Genomic DNA, 22710 nt, shown 5'->3' on the forward strand with positions numbered 1-22710 from the left:
ATGAAGTCTCATGTTAGTAAAGATGCTTCCTGCTGGCTGTAGAGATATTTTTCAATCTCATGGCAATATTCTTCACCAGACTATTGGGTTGCCTTCCTGCAACTGTGTACAGCTTACACTAAAAGTGGCTGTCCCTTTTTTTTTCAGAGAATCTTTAGGTCTCAAGCCTTAAGTTGCAATAGTCAGTGTATTCATTTTATTTATGCCTTTTCTGACTTTCTGTTTATCCAAGGATTGTAATTATAGCTGAGAAAGAAAGATCAGATTTTAAACAATAATTTATCACTAAAAAACTTTATTTAAGCACACAGATAAAGCATTCAGATTCCCAAATGAATTAATACAATTATAAGTGCAATGAATATTCTAAAAAATTTAGAGATGCCTTAAAGTCTGCCCTCATATTTTAGGATTTGTTGGAAATTTTCCTTTGAGGAAGGAAAAACAATATGTTCTGCTTTTTGCTCTATGAAATTGCCTCTTGCTGATGGTGCTGAATATCCTGATTTTCAACAGCACCCTGAGGCCTGAGGGTCACCTGAAAGTGAAACAGCTACACAGCAGAACCAACCCTCTTACAAACTAACTTGGAGAATATGCCATTTCATATGTTCATTCTGCTCTCTTGGAATCCCTTTTCTGATGCCAAGTGTTATCCAGAGTTCCATTTCTTCCTGGAACCTGTGCTTGAGACTTTTAACTTGTAATGTGACCAAATTGCACATCTATAGACAGGGAAAAGAGCAAATGTAATTCTAGGCCAACATTTCTAGGTAGGTTCCAAAGAGCAATTATTTATCTAACTCTTCACCTAGAGCTCAATTGAATTAATGCTCCAACAGGTGATTAAACTCCTTTTTCTATTTTGTTCTACAAAATGCATCCTCTACTTGCCAGAGTATTACAGAAACTGAGAACATCTCAGCCTGTTCTTACAAAGTCAAGATAGTCCAAATCACAAATAGCTAAATGAAAGGCTACAAACAGCAGCAGAATCCAACACCCATCTCTCTCACCACAGCCCTGAGAATTTCAAAAAAGGGTGTATAGAAGTATGAAAAAAAAATCTATGTGTGTGTGTGTCGTACCACAGCTTATAAATTGGACAAGCTGCACTGCAGTACAGGACATCTGATGTGTTCTTAATAAGGCTTGTATTAAGCAAGAAAGGCAGTAAGTTGGATACCCATTTTTACTATAATTAAGCATTCTTTGTTAATCAGCAGTGAAATTAAATTGTGTCTTCAGATCATGGAAAAATTAAGTGGTATATTTCATGTGCATTGTCAAAAAAAAAACACTTTGATGGGAAAGCCAGAAGAAATAAAATTCTATTTCCATTAGGTAGTTTTTACTGTTTTCTGCTAAAAAGAAGAAATATGTTTGGCTATGAAAAACATAGCCAAACTCTTGAGTTGTTTTTACTCTGTGTAAATGGCAAAGTTGTAGAATTTCTAAATTAAAAATAAATCACAAAACTGCTAGATTTGTATAGGCAAAAATTGCATTAAATTTGATAGTTACACACAGCTCAATCTGTCATCTTAAAAACACATTCATTCCTATTTTCAGTATCCATGTAAAAGTGGATGTGTTTTAGAATAGTAGAAAAGTTAAACTCTTTTATTGCTTACAAGTTTCACTGACTTGATAAGAATAAAATAAAGGCTGGTATTGATATTCATTGAAAAATAGCAAAGTCCTTTGACTTAAGAATTTTGTATAACAAAAATTTATGTCAACACGTTCAACCCATTGTCACCCTGGTGAACTCTGTCTTTTTGACCTGGCTGGGAAATGACTACCAAATGTGGGAAGTTCTCTTATGGTCTCAGGGGACTTCAAGAATACATCTGAAATCAAACAGGTACCATTTGTTTGACTGACATGGAGATTTGTTCGTTGTTCAAAGCTTGAAACACATGAATTTACAAACAGATATCACTCTAGAACCTGATGACAATCTCTTCATTATACATGCTCCTTTGGTGATTTGGCTGCTGTATATTTTCACTAAAGTATTCAGAGACATAACTCATCTGCAAATGAGATGCCCTTTTCAATTACATTTCTGGAAAAAAAAGTTGTCTAGAAAACTTTTTGACAGTACTTGGGAAAGAGTGCAAAGAATAAATTCTTGAAAAAGTGAAAGAGGTTTTTCAGGAGGGTTTTTGGGTTATTTTTCTTCCTGATGGCTAATTTAATTTTGTTTTTCTAGGTTAGTACTCTTCCCCCATACTGTGTTCCTTCAGTATCTACTACTTGAGTGATTTTGTAATTGACTGCCACACTGCTTATAGCTGTATAGGCAAAATTTACTGTGATTAAATCCAAATTAATTACTTCCACCCAAATACTAGCAGAGGAGAATTTGCTTGGGGGGAAAAAAATGCTTTACATACCTTCAGCTGTCTCAAACAGAAAACTCATAACCCCTCCCAGAGAAAGGGTTTTTAAAAAGCAGACCACAATCTAAACTGACATGTTTATTGGGGGCTTAATCAGAATTTAGAATTATGTATGGCAGGTTGAATCTGGTAAATTTGGCAACTCTGGACCAGTAGCCAAAGTCAGCCTCTGTAACAAGTGATCCATGAATGCAGAGTGGACACCCCTCTCAAACTGCAAAAAGATCAGGTGGTAGGGAAAACCGTAAGGGCACAGCTTCAGCCAGAGAGAAGCATTAGGGATTGCAATTCTTTTTCTCCTGGGGCAAGGATCACAGCACTCACTCCCAGGATTGTGCCATGACACCCTTCTCCTTTGGTAGTGTGCTAGAGGAGGTGGAGAGCAGCCATGTGTTGCTTTTGCTTCTGCATTTATATCACAATTTGCAAAGAAATTTCTGGCTTCTAAGGAAAGAATTATTCTGGATTAGTGGTTACCACAATTTCACAGAGGGCATTTTAACTGCTGGAAACTTCCAGCAGCAAAACCAAGTCCTTTCCTGAAACCATGACCAGGAAGCAGATTAAGTTGTACAGCCTGGGTTCTAGCTGGAAGACAACCACCATGATGTACTTTAAAGTTTTCAGCAAAACCTTGTGATAGATTGCTTCTGGAAAAGGACTCAAAGGCTTCCCTTGTAATTTGTGCTTGGTAAGAGGCATTTGTGTCACCATCTTTACAAGTGTCTGCATAGATAAGCATAAAGAATTAATTTTGCAATAAGGGCTCTTACAATGGAATCTGAGTCTGACATTCTTAAGGCATGCTAGAGGATTTAAAAGTAGAAGCAGGCCAGCTGCACTTTCTAAATAAATGAATAATGTAGAAACAATTACTGCTTTCCACAGATACTGCACATTATAACACACGATTTTTTTTTCTTTTTGCAATGTGGATGTTTATGTTTACAATGGCACTTTTCTCTGGGGAAGTGACAGTTATGACAACTGAGGACAATATCTAGAATGTGCTTTGCAATTATTGTGCTACAATGGTAAAAAAGAGGAAAAATCAATGAAACCAATTAAACTACATTAACTGCAGTGCCCCAATCCAAACATCCCTCTGTATCCAAGCTTTCCTCTTAGAATCTACACTCAAGACTCCAGTATTCGAATATCAAACCAAAACAAGCAACAGTGGCCCTGTTCATACTGACAGGAATAATCCCATTCATTGAAACCTGCTCTCCTTAATCTGTTATTTATGCAGTTGGTAAAAGAGCTTGTTTGAAATTCAGTTTGGCTGATTTGAAAACAGGATTCTGAGAGGAAGCATTTTCAGCGGCCTCCCAGAGCAATTGGTAAAATGTGAATACACAAACCAGTTACAAACTTCTTTCCTTCCTGTGAAGCTTTCTTAGTGCAAATGTAACTGGAGAGGAAGGTATTTCCCTGAAAGTATAAGGTGGTTCCATACTTGCCACTCATTCCTTATTTAAGAAGAATGTTGATTGCTATGTAAGAAGTGTTCTTTCTACTGGGTAGAAGCATTTTTACGCTAAGTTCAAACACAGGGAAGCAAAATAAAAAACAAAACCAAAACAAAAAATACTGCCTTATGCAGATTAGGAAGCCATATTCTGTAAACTTAAATAATGCAGCAACTAAATCAGGTGTAAAGGTCATAACAAGTCAGCTTTGTTCTATATTACATCTTTACTGAAAGGTTTGATCTATGATATTTTCAGAATGGCTTCTGAAAAAGACATCAGGAATGTAAGGCACAGGGAAGCAGTGAAAAGGTTACATACTAACTGCACATATAAATGCAATTTCCTAGCATTTAGCAGATTGATAAGCAGACATTTTCTAGTCAATGTTTCAGCAAGAGGCACAGTAAATAATTAGGAAACCTTTTGCCCTCTTGAGCCTTGAGTTAAATTCATTGATGTCACCACATAAAAGAAGTTCAATATGTTTTTTGTGGATCCTAGGAAAAGTGATTCATATCACATGAAAGGAAAGTGTGTGGCATCTGTCAAAGAGTGAAGGAGATTACAGCACAGGCTAGGATACTCAAAGTGGGAAATATGCTTGGATACAAACAGAAGTTCAGAGTGATGCAAAAAAGAGTGAAGTATGAAGACATGCAAACACAATGCAGTATTTCTGAAGCTCATTTCAGACAGCATTTTGGATCTTCTAATGCTTTGGGTTCTCTGATGTTTCCAAAACCTCAAAACTGAGTGATAAGAAAGGATAAAAAGCTCCTGACCTGAAGAAGTGGTGGGAGCAAACTATGGAATCTAATGTAAAAATGGGTAAAAAAAAGAGTAGCTTTTTCCATGGATATATAAAGAATGTGTTATTAGCTGCCTTTATTACAACTGTTTTTCATTCTCTGAAATAAAATTTCTATATAAAAAAATTAGGTCAGAAACAGGACTTTTTCTTTTAAAACAAATGCATTATTTTACTAAATGCTTATTCTACAAATTCTTCACAAGTTATACTAGAATTTTATACAGGAAGAAAAGAACAAGCAATGAAATTATAAAATGCAACAAAATTTCAAATTTTGTGATATCTTTCGTGACCCAAACAGGCAGCAAATTTTGGATGGCATTCCTTTGTGTCCAAGTACCTGAAAGTGGATGAGAAGTGACACATGCGAACCTAGTTTGTCCTGTGATAAGAACAATGACAAAAAAAGGGGTGACAATTCAATGCTATTACCATGAAACATTAATAATGCTAATTCTGTGCTTCTCCTGAAAGATGATAATGCTTTCCTACAGTCACATCCTATTTACAGTCATTTTGCCTATGACAGTCCTCTTGCTGCTGATACTGTCTGATAGCAGGAAGCCATCTGAGACTTCATGGACCTCTCTCAGTTGTTTATCAGTTGTCATCCCCTCCCCAGTTGTCTATGGAGAGATCATTTGGTCTACCCTGAGCTATGGATGAATATAGTGCTGATAATATGAATGGCCCGTGGCTGTAGAAGCAGGCATAATCAAGTGCACTGTTTCCTTCATTGAGTTTTCTGAAAATTTCTAAAATTCATTGCACCCTGTTTGACTCCTAAGTATTGAGTCAGGACTTCATAAATCTACTAAACTCATGGTAGTAAGGCTAGTATGGAGTTGAAGGCCAATAAATTCTTAGCTAATCCACTAATACCTCTCTCAACCAGCTCTCATGAGACAGATCCAGCCAGCAAACAATCAAGCATTTCCCTGAACGCAGTAAGATTTTATCTAAAGTAGTGTAAATACATCATCACTACAAATTAAATCTTGGCCTTCTTGATCAGCCGTAAGTAAATTAAGAAAGTTGATTCTAGCTAAGGATTTGAAGCACTTCTCCCTCCTCCCAGGCCTTCATGTTTAACCTTTAAAACTTAATACAAAAATAAATACTAATGCTTTTGTACTACTCTATGTTTTCCCACTAGAGAGGGATAAGTGAGATAACACAACACAAGGTATTATGGGATTTCTCTAATGGTGACAATAATGGTTTCAAGCTAGGAAAGGTATTTCCAAGTTAACTGTTGCACAGAAAAATGCAGACTACCCACCCAGCATGTGATAAAATCATTGATTTCTCCTTTCCAAGCAAAAATATCTTCGACTTCATCTTCAGAAGCAGGAAGTTCTTTAGTGAGACTTCGTATTTCAGAGTATTCTTAGAAAAGGATTTAATTAATTATGGGCAAACACTGAAGTTCTATAGATACAATTATATACGTTTGTGAATGCATGTGTGTAAATTTACACTGAAAACATAAATTAGCAGCACTAGATCTCCAAATGTATTGAGGACAGCATAAACCTCTCTCCCTCACGAGACTGAAATGGTTTCTATTCACTCACAAGAGTCTGACGGAAGGTAGGAACCCACTTCTCAGCCTCATAACTTGAGCGGGTTATTAGGCAAGCAGTTCAAAGCAATTCAAAGGCTCTCATTTCATTCTCCCCACCCCTACAGGCAAAGCTCTCATTGGGGCACTCCATGATCCCAGGCACTCACACCCACCTCTCAACTCTTACCCACTTCACACCCCCCTCTCCACGGCAAACCCTGTAATGACGAGTTCCACTGCCCCAGTGCACCCACAGGCAGCAGCTCCACAATGTGCTCTGGAGAAGAGTGGCCCATAAACCCCCAGGATAAAGCCTGATAATGAGTGAGATGCTTCATATGCAGTGGGAAGTAACAGTAGAAATAAACTACTCACAGAACCAACTGTTGAGACACAGTACACAGAGGATACAAATATCGGGAGATGAAATCAACTCCCAAGTAAGGATATCTTGGCAAGTAACCTGAAATTAATCCCTCATAGCTTGCTGGAAGCCAGTCCACAGCAGCAAAAATGACTTGGTTTGGGTTATTTTTCAGCTGAATTAATACAGAAACAGTTATTCTCAGGAGGCTGAGGTGAGATAGAAAGTGAGCTTAAAATCTGAATTCTCTGGAAAAAAATGGCTGAAAAAAAAGAACAGGTCAATAATATATTTTTTTTTAAAATCTATAATATAAAGAAAATTAAGTCCTGAATAATTTGAAAAATCTGAATCTAAGGCTTCTCATGGATATATCCTGGCCTAGAGAAATTAGCATATCTCCAAAGAAACAGAGACAGAAAAAAATAGCAGAATCTGGGCCCTAGAAACCTGCTATATGTCAGTCTTGGGGAGAAAAAAATAGTTGCTAAGAACACCTTTCTCAAAACAAGTACTGACAGGTTAAAGAAAACATTCAGTTTCCACTGTTCCTTCCCAAAAAAAGAAGTGCTCACATAAACACCCATACATTAAAAAGGCAAATAATCAAATCTGTGCCAGTTCTGTAAATTTCTGACATCTCTTGTCTGACAAACATGCACAGCAATGCCACAGAGCACTGGAAATTTTTCAAACTTCAATGAGAAATTTAAGAGATTCCCCCAAAAATATTTTTTCTCACTTTCTCACACACACAAGTGTGCCACCTCTTTCTCTCCTTCCTCAACAAAATGGTTTCTTTTCAAGTGAGATTATTTTCATAGCTCTCTGAAGTTATGATGGAACAGACTGAGCTGCTGCTTTATTTCCTGCACTTCCTCTATGTGGACTCAGCATTTTGAGAAGAAACTGAGAAATAAACAGTGACAGCCATGGCCTGCCTCCTTGTCCTTGAAGGGTGATACTGTACAGACTTAATGCAACATGACTTTCCCTGGTGCCTGCTTTGCTTGATGTCAGAGAGGAGTGCCTGGTTTTGTCCAGTCACTCCTGCATTCTCGTGTGACTTTGTGTCAGACCCTTATCCAAGTCCTACAATGGTTTGTTTGCCTTCAAAGTACTTATCTTTGAAGAATGTGATAATATCAATTAAAAAAAAATAAAGTTAGGCTGAAGAGTGATGGAGAGCTCTCTAAAGGCTTTTAAAATATGAACAAAATAAAAAGAAATTTGGATTTATTTTTTTCTTAAAAAATATTTCAAATGTTTGGGCCTACTATGATTTATCTAGAGGAATAGCAGCAGCTCTGCAGATGTACCATAAATATTGCTAGCTGTCACACAGAAATAAAGAGGTGAGTTATTGCTCCTTAATCCCTTAAAAAAGACATATAATATAGGCTACACACTCCAGCTTCAAGGAAGTTCATATAGTACTTTTTGTTCTTTAAACTGAGAAATACAAAGCTGGGTGAAGTCCTTTCAGGGTTGTTTTTCTTTTCTTGTTGTGAGATGCTTGCTTCCACTAATACTACAAGGTAACAATAATTGTTCATGCATTAGCAGCAAACAATCAAATTATTTCACAGCTATCTGCAGTATAAATGAGTATTTTCTTCAAATTATACCACATGAGTGTTAATAGGCTTCTAGAGGTACTGTCCTGCAAGTAACTTGGTGAGACTTGAAGACAGGAAAATTCCTTTATAAGACTATTTAAGGATATATAGGTGGATATTTATGATTTATGACAGGTTATCACATAGTTGCAGTGGAACTCTGTATTGTATTTACTTGAATACCTGAAGAGTTTGATAGCATTGAAATTACTACAGTGATTCCATAGAAAACAGTTGGTCTGGTCTTCTATTTAAGTTTCTCAAGGTGATTTACACCAGTAAAGAGAAGGAAAAGCAGACAGCTTCTGGACAGATGAAAACACATAATTAAACCTTGAGATTTTACCGTCATCATATCCTTACATTCCTTGAGCTCTTTTTTCTTTCAGTCTAGCTGTCACTCCTTTAGTTTTCTGTATCCTTGCTAAAAGTAAAAAGTATTAATTATGAAGAGAGACCTTTTATACCATTTAGTCCAATGGCTCTACTTTGCAAATATCACTGCCACTTAGTCTGAGTAGGATGGGAGGTTGTGAAATACAGCTTTTTACCAGTGATATCATCTTCTTTTCCACACAATTAATCTATAAATAATTAACATGAGTCATAACCCTATTTAGAGGCTGGCATTGCTGAACTTCCATTCCTACAGAGTATGCTCAGAGAAGGATGAGCCTTCAAAGCATGTCCCTTCTTGCTGCAGTAAAAAGGGCAAAAACGTTGGTAGAGAGCCATGAAAACCTGACAATATGACACATTATGTACTCCACTACAACACAAAGAGAAGCTCACAGGTGGTCAGTTTGTCACGCATTAGAAGTTTGGTTGCTTAAATGGGATAGTGCAGGATATTATAGTGAGACACTTTAATATTCTGGGACCAGTTAAAGGAGCTATTTTGACCCTTAAGCCACTGGAGTATGGGAAGAGAATCGTGCTGTATCAATCTGTATGAATCTGACACAGTGACAGGAAACCTAAACAGTGCCTAACAGGTAGAAGCCAGCCTTTAACATCACTCGTTCTAGGCTATGAAAAACTGCATGGTTTCTTTGCTTCTCCTATATCAGATACCCCGTAAAACTGAATCAATGACACCAAATCAAACAGGAACTCTTCAAGAGTTTTTTTACCCATGTAATTGATGTTTTTATTAGATTAATAAAAACCAAAAAAACAACAACAAAACACAAATTAAAAAAAAAAAAGTCTGGATCCATTCACACTAATCTAATGAAGGAGCTTAATACCTGTGTATTTCTTATAAGTTACTTCAGCTGTCACTCAGCATTATCTGTTATGAGAACACATTCTGCATTTCACACCTTTAGTGGTAGATTATTAGCACTATTACCTTTGTGTAATCATTTAAAACTCTGCACCTCAATTTATGCTTCAATAAAGCTACTGTTTTGTCACATGAATAAGTAAGTCAAGAAATCACAAATTTGAGACAAATCCATGACTCTTGTAAAATATCCTTCTGTTTAGTCTAAAGTTGTGGTTGATTACCAGAGACATAGGTCATGAAGAACAGTGGACATTAGGAAAGTGTCTGTTTTCCCAAACACAATTCTTACAATGCAACAATACTGCATGCACCTTGTAAAAACTATGTAAAAAATACTATTCTTTACCTTTTCAGTGGAAGAAAAAGATGTTAAAAGTCATAATAGCTTACATTTGTAGCTTTAGTCATCAATAAAATTCACTTGAAAAAATTTGTCTAGATGAACTTTGCTCCCAAGGCATGGACAACAAAGTTGGTATTGTCAACACAAGCTCCCCAAGAATCTTGAAGAAAATTTGTTCAAAGCATTATAACAGTAAACTAGACAAATATTAGTCCTATTCTTCTTGAAATTTTGGGTTTTTGAGCATTAATGGCACAAAGGACAATGATTTCAAATTGCATTTAATTTTTAAAACTAAGAGGAATTCAGAGAAAAATAAAAATATGAAGTGATTTATACTGTTAGATGTTATTCTTCTAAATGACATGTTTACTTGGCTTTTTTTGTTTAAATTTAAATATTTCATGCAATTTCTCTATTGGATAGGTTATTTCTTTGAAGCGCCACCTAACCAATTATGAAGAGTATGAAATCATATCTTTGATTTTAACCACTAGACCCCTCTTTCTAGATAATGAGGGTTTTTTTCTATCAAATAAACCAAAACCCTGCTGCTGTACTTAAGCACAGCAATATAAATGGCTATAGGCTGGTACTAAAATATTTGTCTTTCTCTCCAGTTTCCTTTAGGGTTACAGACTGAGGTAATAGCTTTTGAGTAAAAGGTCTAGACTAATACAATTTGGGTAGATTAAAAAAACAAGTCTCATAAATCAGTTTTCCAGTGATGTTTATTTTATCATTGTTCCTGATCCTTGTCATGCAAACATTAGTCTTGTAGGATGTGTCAGCCTTTGTTAAAGCCTTGATTTATTTCACATAAGAGAAAGAAACCTGACATTGCATTAAAAGTTAATGGACTCTTAAAAAAAATCTCTTTAGTTTGCTATGCAATTTTCTAAAATTCAGGCCAGTAAGGGCCCAAATAACCCTAGGTTTGTACTGCAATAGCGTCTTAAATATATATAGTTATATTCTCCATTAATTCATGGGGTTTTCAGTGTTGTTTAAAAGAGCTCAGATTAAAAAAATGGTTGGAAGGAAACTTGAGGGTAACACTGAATGTAGCTACCCCATGGATGAGGGACGAAGAAGTGGAGAAAAAAGGCTGGGTTTCACTGAGCTCTGGGAGGCAGTAGAAAAATCTCCCAACAGCCAAGCTTACTGGTGACTGATGCTGGTGACTGCAACCAGTAGTAGCATCCAGCAGTTGTAACCCATCTAAAACCTCACTTAGCTCAGCTTAACAGGAACAGAAGCAAGGCCCACTTCTCAAGGGCTGGAGGCAGGCAAACCTGATGGTGGGACCACTGCCATTTCATTTCCAGGAGTCTGTTTCTGAGTGAGAATTGCCAGATGACCAAATTCTTCAGACATCTCAGGGTAGGTGTAACAGAAACAGTGGAAACATAATCTCCCTAAATGTGTTGGGCTTGAAATGGAACCACTTAGAAGCTTGGTCCTGAAAGTGTAATTGTTCTTGGACCAGTATCTTGTGCAGTGTTGGATACTCTGACTTAGTAGTTTTCTCAGTGGTTCAGATAGCTACTTCTGCAAGGCCTTTTGCTTGGGAAACCTGTGCCCTTGAGAAGGGAGACCACTGATCCTCTACAAATGTGCATTTTTGGGATATACATAAAAACCCCCATCATGACAAATGCACAAGACATGTAAAAAAAAATCATTTCTAGTCCATTTCTTCCTGCTGAAACTCTTATATCTCTAATACAAAATTACCATACAAGATTAAGTGATTTAAGTGAAGTTACCAGGCAAGACTGTGTCAGAAATGGGAAAACAATGTCAAGTTCCTGATTCCAGTTAAGTGAATAAACTTCTAGATTATGTATTTTCAGTTGTCTAGTATGTTAGGTCACCTTATTTAACATCTAGATAAACACATCTTACCCCGAGGAATCAGATCACACGTATGAGGGAAGAATGAATAAGTTCAAAGTTACATTTTTCAGCAAAATTAAGTCTTACCTGTTGTGTTTACTGTTCCCTCTAAATATTTGCATGAATCATTAGAAGTGCACTTTATAAGTTACTTCAGTAACATTAAATTTGAGGCCAACCATGCAAAAGGAATAATATGCAGAATGGTACATGGCCTCCAGGACTAAGCAAACTCCTTCTGCATCTGGATGTACAGGAATTGTTTGTAAAACCTGATTTAGGTTTGTACTACAGTCCTTGCAAGGCTGTCATGTCAAAATATTGATGTTATTCTAAAATGCCATTAACCTGAGGGTGTCCCTGAGGGTGCATAATGCACAAAATTAAAAGGTCAATAATGACTTCCCAGCAACACCAACGGCCTGATTCTCCAGGGCTGTTAAACTTCTATGTCTGCCTTAATTTGTGCCAAGAGGATACAAAATGTTACAATTGGCATCAGTGACTAGGGAATACTCACTGGGTCATGGACCATGAACTCCTTTCCTGGGTAAATTACAGAGTCTTTGTGTGCAAGTGCCCAAAGTGAAAGTCCTACTGCCCCTGATAAACCAATTACAGGGTGCTCACAATATTTCATTTTGCTTTCCATCAATGGCCAATTGCACTATTTAGCCTTAGAAAGTAGTAATTGACCAGCTGTCTGATTGCCATGTATGCCTTGGACTCACGCACCTGGGAAGTCCCAAAGAATATAAGGCCACTAATTTTGAAAGTTCAAAGGCTCCCTCCATAATGAAAAAGCAAACACAAGAGTAATTCTACTGGCTGTCATTCTTGTTGGATTACCTTATGCCTCGAAGCCCCGCATTACTCTGTTTAGACTGACAATGCAACTTGTGATTAGATAGTAAATTTACTGTCTGAATAGGATGAGCACCAGAACAGCAGAAAATGCCATTGACTGCAGTTTCAAATTCCAATAAAGTCTGGCATGCTCCACTGCCTATGAGCATCTCTGATGTAAAGAACTGTAGTTAAGCTTTCACCTTGCATGCTGGTCTAGAATTCAAAGAAAGAAAAGAAAGAAATCATCATAAGAAGCCCCAGCTGTTGTTCAGATTGTAACAGCTTTACTCTTGGTGAGACAAAATGTTTAGCTGCTTCTCAGTATTGACTTTTTCACTCAATTTCCCTCTTCTGACCCCACTCTTTTAAAGATATTACCTACTGTGCTGCCTATGAAACACAGTTCAGGATGGAAATTTGTTTGTGTAAGAGATGCAATGTCTTCCAAGTGAAAGGAGCATAGAGGAAAGCAATCAGAGCATACAAAACACCTTATTGCAGCAGTTATAGAACAGTGAGACTCCCTAGATATAAATTAGGTGATTTATTATGCAGTGTTGGTAGTCACTGGAGAAGACAGTCATGTAAAAGGAAATATTTTATCATGTTAAAATGCTAAATAAGTACATTCTTGTTCTTCAGATTTTCATATCTGCTGGCATGGCAGAGTCTGATGACCCTGTGTTGTCTTCAGACTGATAAACAGTGTCTGTCATTGTCCTCTGGTTGAGACCCAGAATCCTTGCTTCAGTTTCCATGGACAAACAAACCAGGAAGTCAGTAATAATTCCCTCCAAATCTCATCCCACTAATATTTTAACTGTACTGAATTACAGTGTAGGCTGAAATGAGTGTAGGTTACATAAAGTCACTGCTCATTAGGGTCCGATGGAAATATATAATTTTCTCAATTATAAAAAAAAAAAAAAGACTAAGCTGATGGAAACATCCTGCCTGGTGGTTAATCAGCCTAATCAGGCTGACCTCTTTTGTGTCTCTATAAATAATAGACTCCAATTCATCCACACAGTGATTTTGTTTCTTTTTTTGCACTGTCAGATTTTCAACCTTCTTTCAAAGAACGTGAGTACTGCAACTTCACACAGAATTTCAGTATCACTCTTATCTATGACAGATAAAAGAGAGATGAAAGTCCTTCCCTTCTCACCAATCTCCACTGTAAACAGCCAAGGACTCCCTTAAACCTCTTTTCATAGCTTTTGCTCGAAACCTCGCTTTTGTTTATCCACCCTAATACCTGCGTTTCTTGTACAACACACCACTTTAGAGAAAATAGAAAAACTCATACAGAATTTTAATATTCACCCTGCATACCTAATAAACTGATCAAATTTTTCTGATCAGGGACAGCAGTTTAGGTGATTACTGACAAAAAGGGCAGAAGTTGAGAGCTCTTAATAATCTCCAATAATTTCTCCTTAGCAACATAAAATACTCTTGACAGTCATGTTTTACAAAAGTCAACATATTAATATGTCAGGGAGGGGATGAAGGGAGAAATGAAGGAAATGCTTTGTCAAGAGGCTGCCAAAGAAATCTTTCCTACTTAAACCTCTGCTTATGTGATTTTCTTTTTCAGTTTCTGGCCCAGACAGAATTTAGTATGTTTCTACAAAAAGAAGTGAGAACTGGGCTGTATTGAGCATAAATGCTGTACTACTAAAGAGAACTCACATGGGTGAAGACAACCACTTGGATGGCTTATTTATTTCCTGTAGAACAAAGAGAAAAATTATTACCATATATTAACACCATCATTTCTTAGTCTATTGAAATAATCCAGAACATTATGAGATGAAAAGCAATATCTACTTTCTGTACATATTTCTTTTGTTCTGTATTCTAAAAACTAAAATAGCAAGAAAGTTTTAGTGTCCTGGCCTCGAAAAAGTCACATGGGTCCCCAAAATCCAGCAGCTCTCTTATTTAATGTCTTCTAAATAAAGATATAAGATAGCTTATAAAGATATAAGCATAGCTCATCTCCATTTCATAACCTGTCAAATGTTGGTGTCATAGTTTCAAGAATTTAAACCTTAATTTGAGTTCAGGGTGAAATCACTTAATGTTTAAGCAGACCTCACTAGTTAAGTACTATGAACCAGGGGAACCCACAGGGAAATAGATTTCATGCACAGTGCATGAAGCATAGAGGTTAAAATGACTGAAGCATGACAGCAACCTCAGAAATATTCTTCCTCATCCTCTCTTTTTCTAAGAGCACTTATTCTAAGAACAACTCTAAGAAAACACAATTTCTTTTCTGGAGCTGGCAAACATCTCAGCATGCACACACAACCTGCCAAATTCCTGAAGCATGCATTGCACATACAAACATGTCCTAGCCCATTATTTCATTAAAGACATTTCTTAAAAGAAGATAAAATAAGTCACTCTTCCCCCAAAAATAAGCCAACTGACAAAACAAATGGACAATACCATTTGTTTTGAGTTACACTTTATTTATATTTTTTACAGTCCATTTCCTAATTTACACGCAGCCAAAATAGATGAGAAAAAAAGTGTTAACTGCTCAGGACTCCTCAAAACCAGAGAGTAAATACAGCCTTGAGCCCTGAAGAAGCATAAGCAGGGCAGCTACTCTGCTGGAAGCCTGACTGAAGGGGAGTCACGATAAATCAAGCACTACGCATACAAGGAGGATGTCTTGCAATTGCAAGGTCAGCAGGAGACAAAGCGGAGCACAGGATGATCCAAACGTACAGTTGGAGACATTTTCATCCCACATCCAGCAAGCTGGGCTTGCCACAGATCAGGTGTAGTTTGCAACAAATGAAAGACGACTAGAAGAGGCTTGCTGGGGTGATGGCCTCCACTAGTGAAAAAAAGTACGTAAACTACTACATTCTTTGCATACTTACAGCATCACAAAATTCTTATATCCTTGCAACTACACACAGTGATCTTGTCTGGGCAGGGAAGATGTGTTTATGTACACGTAGATAAAGACACCCTGAATGACCTCCCCTCAGCAGCAAGGCTAATGTTTTTATAAAACTAAGAACAAAACAATTTGCATGCATCCAGATGGCAATGTCATGTAAGAAATTCTCCAGAGCAGAGACTAAGCTCCACAGGGTACAAGATACACAGCTGTGTGTTATGAGAGTGCTCATGTTATTCTATGCTGTGTTGGGAAACAATTTTGTCCAGAGGCATCATATGTCCTTTGAGCAACAAAGGTTTGGAGACACATTCCTGAAACATGCCATGTTTCATACCTCTGGGCACCGTCTTTGCAGTTTGATTATTTCTTATTGGTCTTAAGAGAGGATAAATTCTGATATTGCACTAGCATCTCACCCATGATGAATCATATCAGATGTTGCAGAAACATCTGCACTAAAATGCCTTTTGAATATCTGGTTAGATGGAATACCTGCCTGGAAAGCTGCTAGTGTCTCAGAAGCGATGAGTAAAGAAACACTCTCTTTCATGAAGTGAAAAACATGGACAGTAACTGATTTCTGGATGGTTTCTGAAGAAAATATCAAGATCCTTGCCAAAAGCAGCCAGTTATTCTAGCTGTCCATAATACATTTTCAACGTATCATGGCCACACCCAAGTTTTCAAGAAGCTAAGGACAGACCATAGTCAGAATTGCATGGACCATGCCTCTTAGTCACTTTTTACTTCTTACTTGCCTGTATAAAGTCAAGAAAACTGAACACATAGTATACGTGTTCTTGCTCCATATAATTATGTATAGGAATACAGCTGACTTTTTTTAAAAAATATATTAAAAATAATGAGTAAGACATTCCAATATGGAGAACCATGGAATTGTTTACATTGAAAAAGACCTTGAAGGTCCTTGAGTTTAACCATTAGCCCAGCACTGCCACATCCACCACTGTCCATGTCCTTAACTACCACATCTACATGTCTTTTAAATACCTCAAGGGTTGGTGACACAACCACTTCTCTGGGCAGCCTGTTCTAGAATTTGGTCACCCTTTTGGTGAAGAAATTTTTCTGTTATCCAATCTAAACCTTCCCTTGTGCAACTTGAGGCCATTTCCTCTCATCCTGTCCCTTGACTGACCCTCACCTTGCTACGAGAAATTCCAATGGCACCTGGTCGGGATCAGCAATAGTGTGGGCCAGCAGGACCAGGCAAAGGATCATCCCCCTGTTCCTGGTACTGATGAGGCCACACCTTGAGTGCAGTGTTCAGGTTTGGGTCCCTGATTACAAGGAAGACATTGAGGTGCTGGAGCAGGTGCAGAGAACGATGAAGTTGGTTAAGGGTCCGGAGAACAAGTGCGGTGAGGAGCAGCTGAGGGAGCTGGGTGTGTTTAGCCTGGAGATAAGGCGGTTCAGGGGGGCACCTTACTGCTCTCTACAACTTCTTGAAAGGGATTTGTGGTAAGGTGGGACTCAGTCTCATCTCCCAAGGATCAAGTTACAGGATGAGAGAAAATGACCTCAAGTTGCACAGGGAAGGTTTAGATTGGGTATTAGAACACATCCAAGCCACAAGTAGCCAGTTTGTCCAGGAAAATGCTGAGAGAAACAGTGTCAAAAGCTTTACTAAGGCCCAGGCAGACACCATCCACAGCCATTTCCTCATCCTCTAAACAGGTCACCTTGTCATAGGTCAGGTTGGTCAAGCAGGACTTGCCTTTCTTAAAATCAAACCAGCTGGGTGTGATCCCCTGGTTGTCCTGCACATGCCACATGATGACACTCAAGAGGATCTACTCCACAACATTCCTTGGCACTGAGGTCAGCCTGACAGGTCTGTAGCTCCCTGGATTCTCCTTTCAACCCGTTTTGTAGATGGGCATCACATTTCCTGGCTTCCAGCCAACTGGGGCTTCCCTGGCTAGCCAGGACTGCTGGTAAATGGCAGAAAATGGCTCAGTGAGAACTTCTACCAGCTCCCTCAGTACCCTTGGATAGATCTCATCTAGTCCCATAGACTTCTGTGTGTCCAAGTGGTTCAGCAGGATGCTGACCATTTCCCCTGCATCATGAAGCCCCCTTCATTCTGCTCTCCATCCCTGTCTTCCAGCTCAGGGGGCTGGGTACCCAAAGAACAAATATGCTATTAAAGACTGAGGCAAACACATTATCCACAGGAAAAACTTGGACACATCTGTGTTGTGTTGTGGGACAGTTTATCCCAGAGTGGATGTGATCAACATGAAAAAAGAGTGGGAATAACCCCTTGGTGTTTTACACAGACACATTTAATTTTGTTGTTGAATCTATTTTTTACCTGTCAATTGTTAACACATAAATGAAGTATGAAGAATGCTATTATTCACCTGCTAAGAATACTAGCATTCCAATTGTAAGCATTTTTAAGTCAAAGTCTTTCTTGTTTCTTTTTCCTCTTGAGTCAATGTAGAATATCTCCTACAAGCTACACTGAGGAACTGTTTGCCGAAGTATTTATTCTTAGTTGTTATTCCTGATTCTTCTTATTCATCTTCTGTCATTGGTGTTGCTCTTTTGAAGTAAAAAAAAAGCACACATCTCTGAATTAGCATACATTTAAATGGAAGAATGCAATTCAGACAGCAGCCATACAAAAACGAATCAGGAATTGTTATCTCCTTTAAACCCAAACCTTGCTGCAATACAAATCCACTTTAGCAAATTAGACCTTCATTTTGTTCAGTTTTACATCAATGGCAATCCTGAGATCTCATAGCTTGGGGAGCAGCAGGGGTGAAATGTGGGCAACCATTGGAAGCTGGTTTGACAGGTGCAGGGAAGTTAAAAAATGCAACTACAGTAACCACAATATTCCTATTCTTAAAAGTATTTCACACATTAGTACTTCCACAGGACGACACCGGCAGTATTGGTAATAGGATGCTTGGGAAGCAATTCCCTACAAGGCTGGGGCCAACATTCATAAAGATCCCCCACAGGATGCATGTTTCTTCTCCAGTGCACAAGCCAAGATGCTGGGAGGACTGAACCATCTTAAAATCTGTCCACAGCTGTTTGCTGTGCCGTCATGTATTTTGTCAACATGCATGCAGTTTCTTGCAACCAAGGAGCAAAACTAGTCTTTAAAAACATGCTACAAGTAGGCTCTACTCAGAATCAGAACAGGTTTTATCCTGCTTGCAGAAAGAAATGGACTTTCAGCAGAAACAACATGCAAAACCTTGTTCCTGTACACGGTTTTTGCTGCCCTCTGCATTTAAAGTGGTACAACACCACCCTGTCATGACTTGCAGTTTGAGACACATGCAGAAGACATCACCATGATGTTAAAAGAAAATAATTCATTAAAAAACGAGGGGGAGAGAGAAATCTGGTGCGGAAGCAGCTGTGCCAAGCTGATCAGCTCAAGAGTGCCACCTGCTGAGAACGAGTTCCAGGTCCGGGCCGGTGGCTCGCTCACGCAGAACAGCTCCTTTACACCGCTCATGGTGGAACCTTTAACAGTCCTGCCCTGTCCCACACACCGCAGGAAGGCTCCCTTCCCCTGGCCACGTTCCATCCTCCTTGAGAGGTGGACAAACACAGTCAGGGACAGCATCTGCCTGGCAGTTGTCTAGAAATCAGACTCAGCCTAGGTGCAAATCAGCTGTGGATTTAGAAGGTGCATATTACCAACCTGTCTCTTCCTCAGATTACAACAGCGGGTTTAAATGATCCATCTTCAAATCTTTCCATATTTATACTTCATATCGTCTCTTTCCTTAGCTCAATAAGACTTTTGTCATCCTATATTAATAAATGCTAGTAGCTTATGCAAAAGGAGCTCTTTTCCTTTGTTACAGCTGAGACAAGCTACTTCAGAGAGAGATAAAACCACAGTGTGTATGAAAGAAGGAAAGGAAGCAGACAAAACTACTGTCAAGCTCATAAAACTGAACTACAGATCTTCTTCTGTAAGTGAATGCTTGTATTTTCACATCAAAAAAATCTCAATCTGTGTCAACACTGCTCAGCTTCTACACCAGGTAACACAACCTTCCTATTAAATCTCAAAAAAAAAAAAATTCTTACAAACAGGGTCAAGTACAGACAAAGAGCAAATACTGAGATGAAGACCTAAATCCTCTTTGGGACTGGATTTATTTCACCGTAGTGTCACGGCCACTCAGAAACAGGGGGTGGATGTTTTCAAGCACCTGAAAGGAGCCCAAACAACAGAAAACTTGCACCTCCAGGAGACTTGGACTATTGTTTGTAAGACATAGCCTGCTATCCTCTCTGCATATACTCAGCATTACCATTCCCATACAAGTCCTGAAACAGAGGGGAAATTCAGGAAACTGAAGCACATGAGTTTGCTTTTTCTTCCCTGCAACATCTTGTGGCAGGGAGAAAACAGAAATCATCTTCCAAAGTAATGGGAGCATCAAGAAGGAAAAGGCTACAGACAGAGTGATCTGTTTCATGGTTTGTAAACTGTGTTTTCTAGTGTGGAAAGGAAGCCTACATGAATAACCTGTTAGCAAGTCTAATTCAGGGAGTGTTCTGAAGAGAAAAATCAAGTGCAGCTCTCAGAGTTCATAGTGCACAGGCTCCAGAGGTACAGCAAGGAAAGATATCTTGACCCACAGATTTTAAAGCGAAACTGGTAAACTCAGTCAACTGCCAAGATCTATCATGTAATACACACCAGTAGAAAGCACCCAGTTTCCACTGCACTGAAGCCAGTAAATCAGATCTAAGGATTCTCCTTGAAGTCTTTGTAGGTACTTGAGGAAAAAAAAGAAATGAAGGCCAGGAAGAGAGAGAGAAAATTCTGATGATTGAGGCTTACTTGTCATTCATATTTCATTACAAAAGGTGTATTAATTGGACCCCATGCAAGAAATCTGCCATAATTTTAAATAATCATAAACCTATAAAATGAAGTGCCCACAGGTGTTTTGATCCACTATATCTGGTTTTATCTGAATTTTATGTTCAAATCCTCATGATCTATGAATAAATGAAAACTGAACACTGCACCAAGCTTTCTGAGAAAGATGTTTCTGTGTAGTTGTGGTGGGTTTTTCTTTCAAGTGGTGTGTTCCAAGAAATCACATCACCAAAACTGCTTGGTCCCCTTGTTCACCATGGCTCTATTAAATGGACACAGTTTACTCCACCATTCAGAATACAAGTTGTTCTGTCGGCGATTGAATCATGGACACAGACGGGCAGGGAACCTGAATCGTTTATTCAAAGGAGTGAGCTGGTTTTATACACTTTCTAAGGCACAGTATTTCCTTATATGGTGTGACCTATCCCATGTTAGCATTAGCAACATTAGCAACACACTTTCTCAATGTCCTTTTATGGGGTGATCACTCGCTGTTCACTCATGTCCTGGGTTGCAGTGTATTCTATTACCATCCTCATGAGCTGTTGAAATCAGGTGGGGCAGTGTTTCCTTGCCTCCTCCCCCCAGACTATCTTGCTGTTAATGGCCCATCATTGTCCTGCTGCATGACTCAGAGATAACTCCCTCCGGACTATCTTCTGTTAACGAGCCTAATCAACACTTGGCCTCATGACTCATTACCCCTTTGTGAGATGCTCCACCCAGAGGGAGGAACCAAGCATCCCATCGTGGATATAATCTGGGACTCTGAACACCAGAGACACTCTTTCCACTGGATTTCCAGAGGACAGGAGCCACCACTGGACCTTCTGAGGAAGAGCAGACCTCTTCTACCACAGGATCACCACTTCAGAGGATTGCAGCCACCATTCCACCAGACTGCTACCACTACCCTGCCTAACAGGGACTCAGGTTGTACCTTGACTCTGTCAGTGTTTTCTTTTACTTTCTTTTCCTTTTATTTAATTTCCATTAAATTGTTATTCTGACTTGGTGCCTCCCACTGGTTTGTTTTCAAACTAGCACAACTCATCTGTCAGCTCCCAGCAGGCTCCCCTCCGTAGGGCTCTGCCGTGTGACACCTCCTACCCCCAGGGTCCGGTGGAGACAAACCTCTGTGTGCCACCATGTGCCTCTGCAGGCAGCTTTTATAGCTCACAACCCAATTCTCTCTTATAATTCCCCATAAATTCTTTCACGTAAATGCTCTGATCTGAAGTAGCAGTGATGTCCATTGATGACACAGGTGATCACAAGTTCCTACATGACTTAACTATAGGAGGGTACTCTAGACTTGGCCATCTTGTCACTTATTAAAAATTTCCAGGGAGGATGAAGAGAGGGAGCTCTCTTTTTTTGCTGTGATGAGGAATGAATTCTAGTCTGAATAGCAAATGTCAACAGTGTGTTAGCAATTTATATCAAATCACAGGCAGACTACCATTGAGCATCACAGTATAATCCCAGTCTTCCTCCCATTTTTTTCCTTTGTGTAACTGTGACATGAACATTCGGGGTACACATAGGAACAAATGGTATGTGAAAGCATTTATAACTATTTTCATAAGTATTTTGATTTTTATGATCTCTAGTAGGCCGTACAAGACTTTCTGTTCTACAAGCAAATTCTTCCAAAGGAGAAAAATGTCCTGTTTTACCATGGGTTTCTTGATTTCTTTCACCATATGCTAGCAAATGCAATGCTATTTAGGAGAAAAATCAATGCATTTGTCAGGTGGATTTACTTAATTTTCCTAGACGCGTTTTAATCTGGACTTATACTACCCTGACAACTATTCTGTCAAAATATAATTTTTATTTTAGTTTCAAATGAAGAGTAAATTTTCTTATAAGCAGGATGACAGTGTCAGTTGACTTCAATTTTGCTTGTGTAAAAGTGAATGTACAAGTACATATGGAATACATGCATTGACATGACCAGCTAGGCAGATAACTGCTAATGTCAGTGGAGCAATTTCTATAAGATGTTATCTTAAATAATAAACCAGTATATCCATTCATTTTCACATAGAGGCAACTAGAACAAACTAGGGAGTTCTATCCTGCAGAATTGTGTGGTGGAGAGATAAAGGTAGAAGCCATTTCTCTGGTATTTGCTACATATAAGCAGGCTGGAATGTACTAAAGTTACCTGACATAAATCCTACCTAAAAAAAAATAAATTAAAATTCTAGCCTACACTTCAAGGCAGTGTTATTTTTCTTCAGGCTGTC

Source organism: Aphelocoma coerulescens, chromosome 6 (assembly GCF_041296385.1).
Source record: "Aphelocoma coerulescens isolate FSJ_1873_10779 chromosome 6, UR_Acoe_1.0, whole genome shotgun sequence".
Taxonomy (NCBI): Eukaryota; Metazoa; Chordata; class Aves; order Passeriformes; family Corvidae; genus Aphelocoma; species Aphelocoma coerulescens.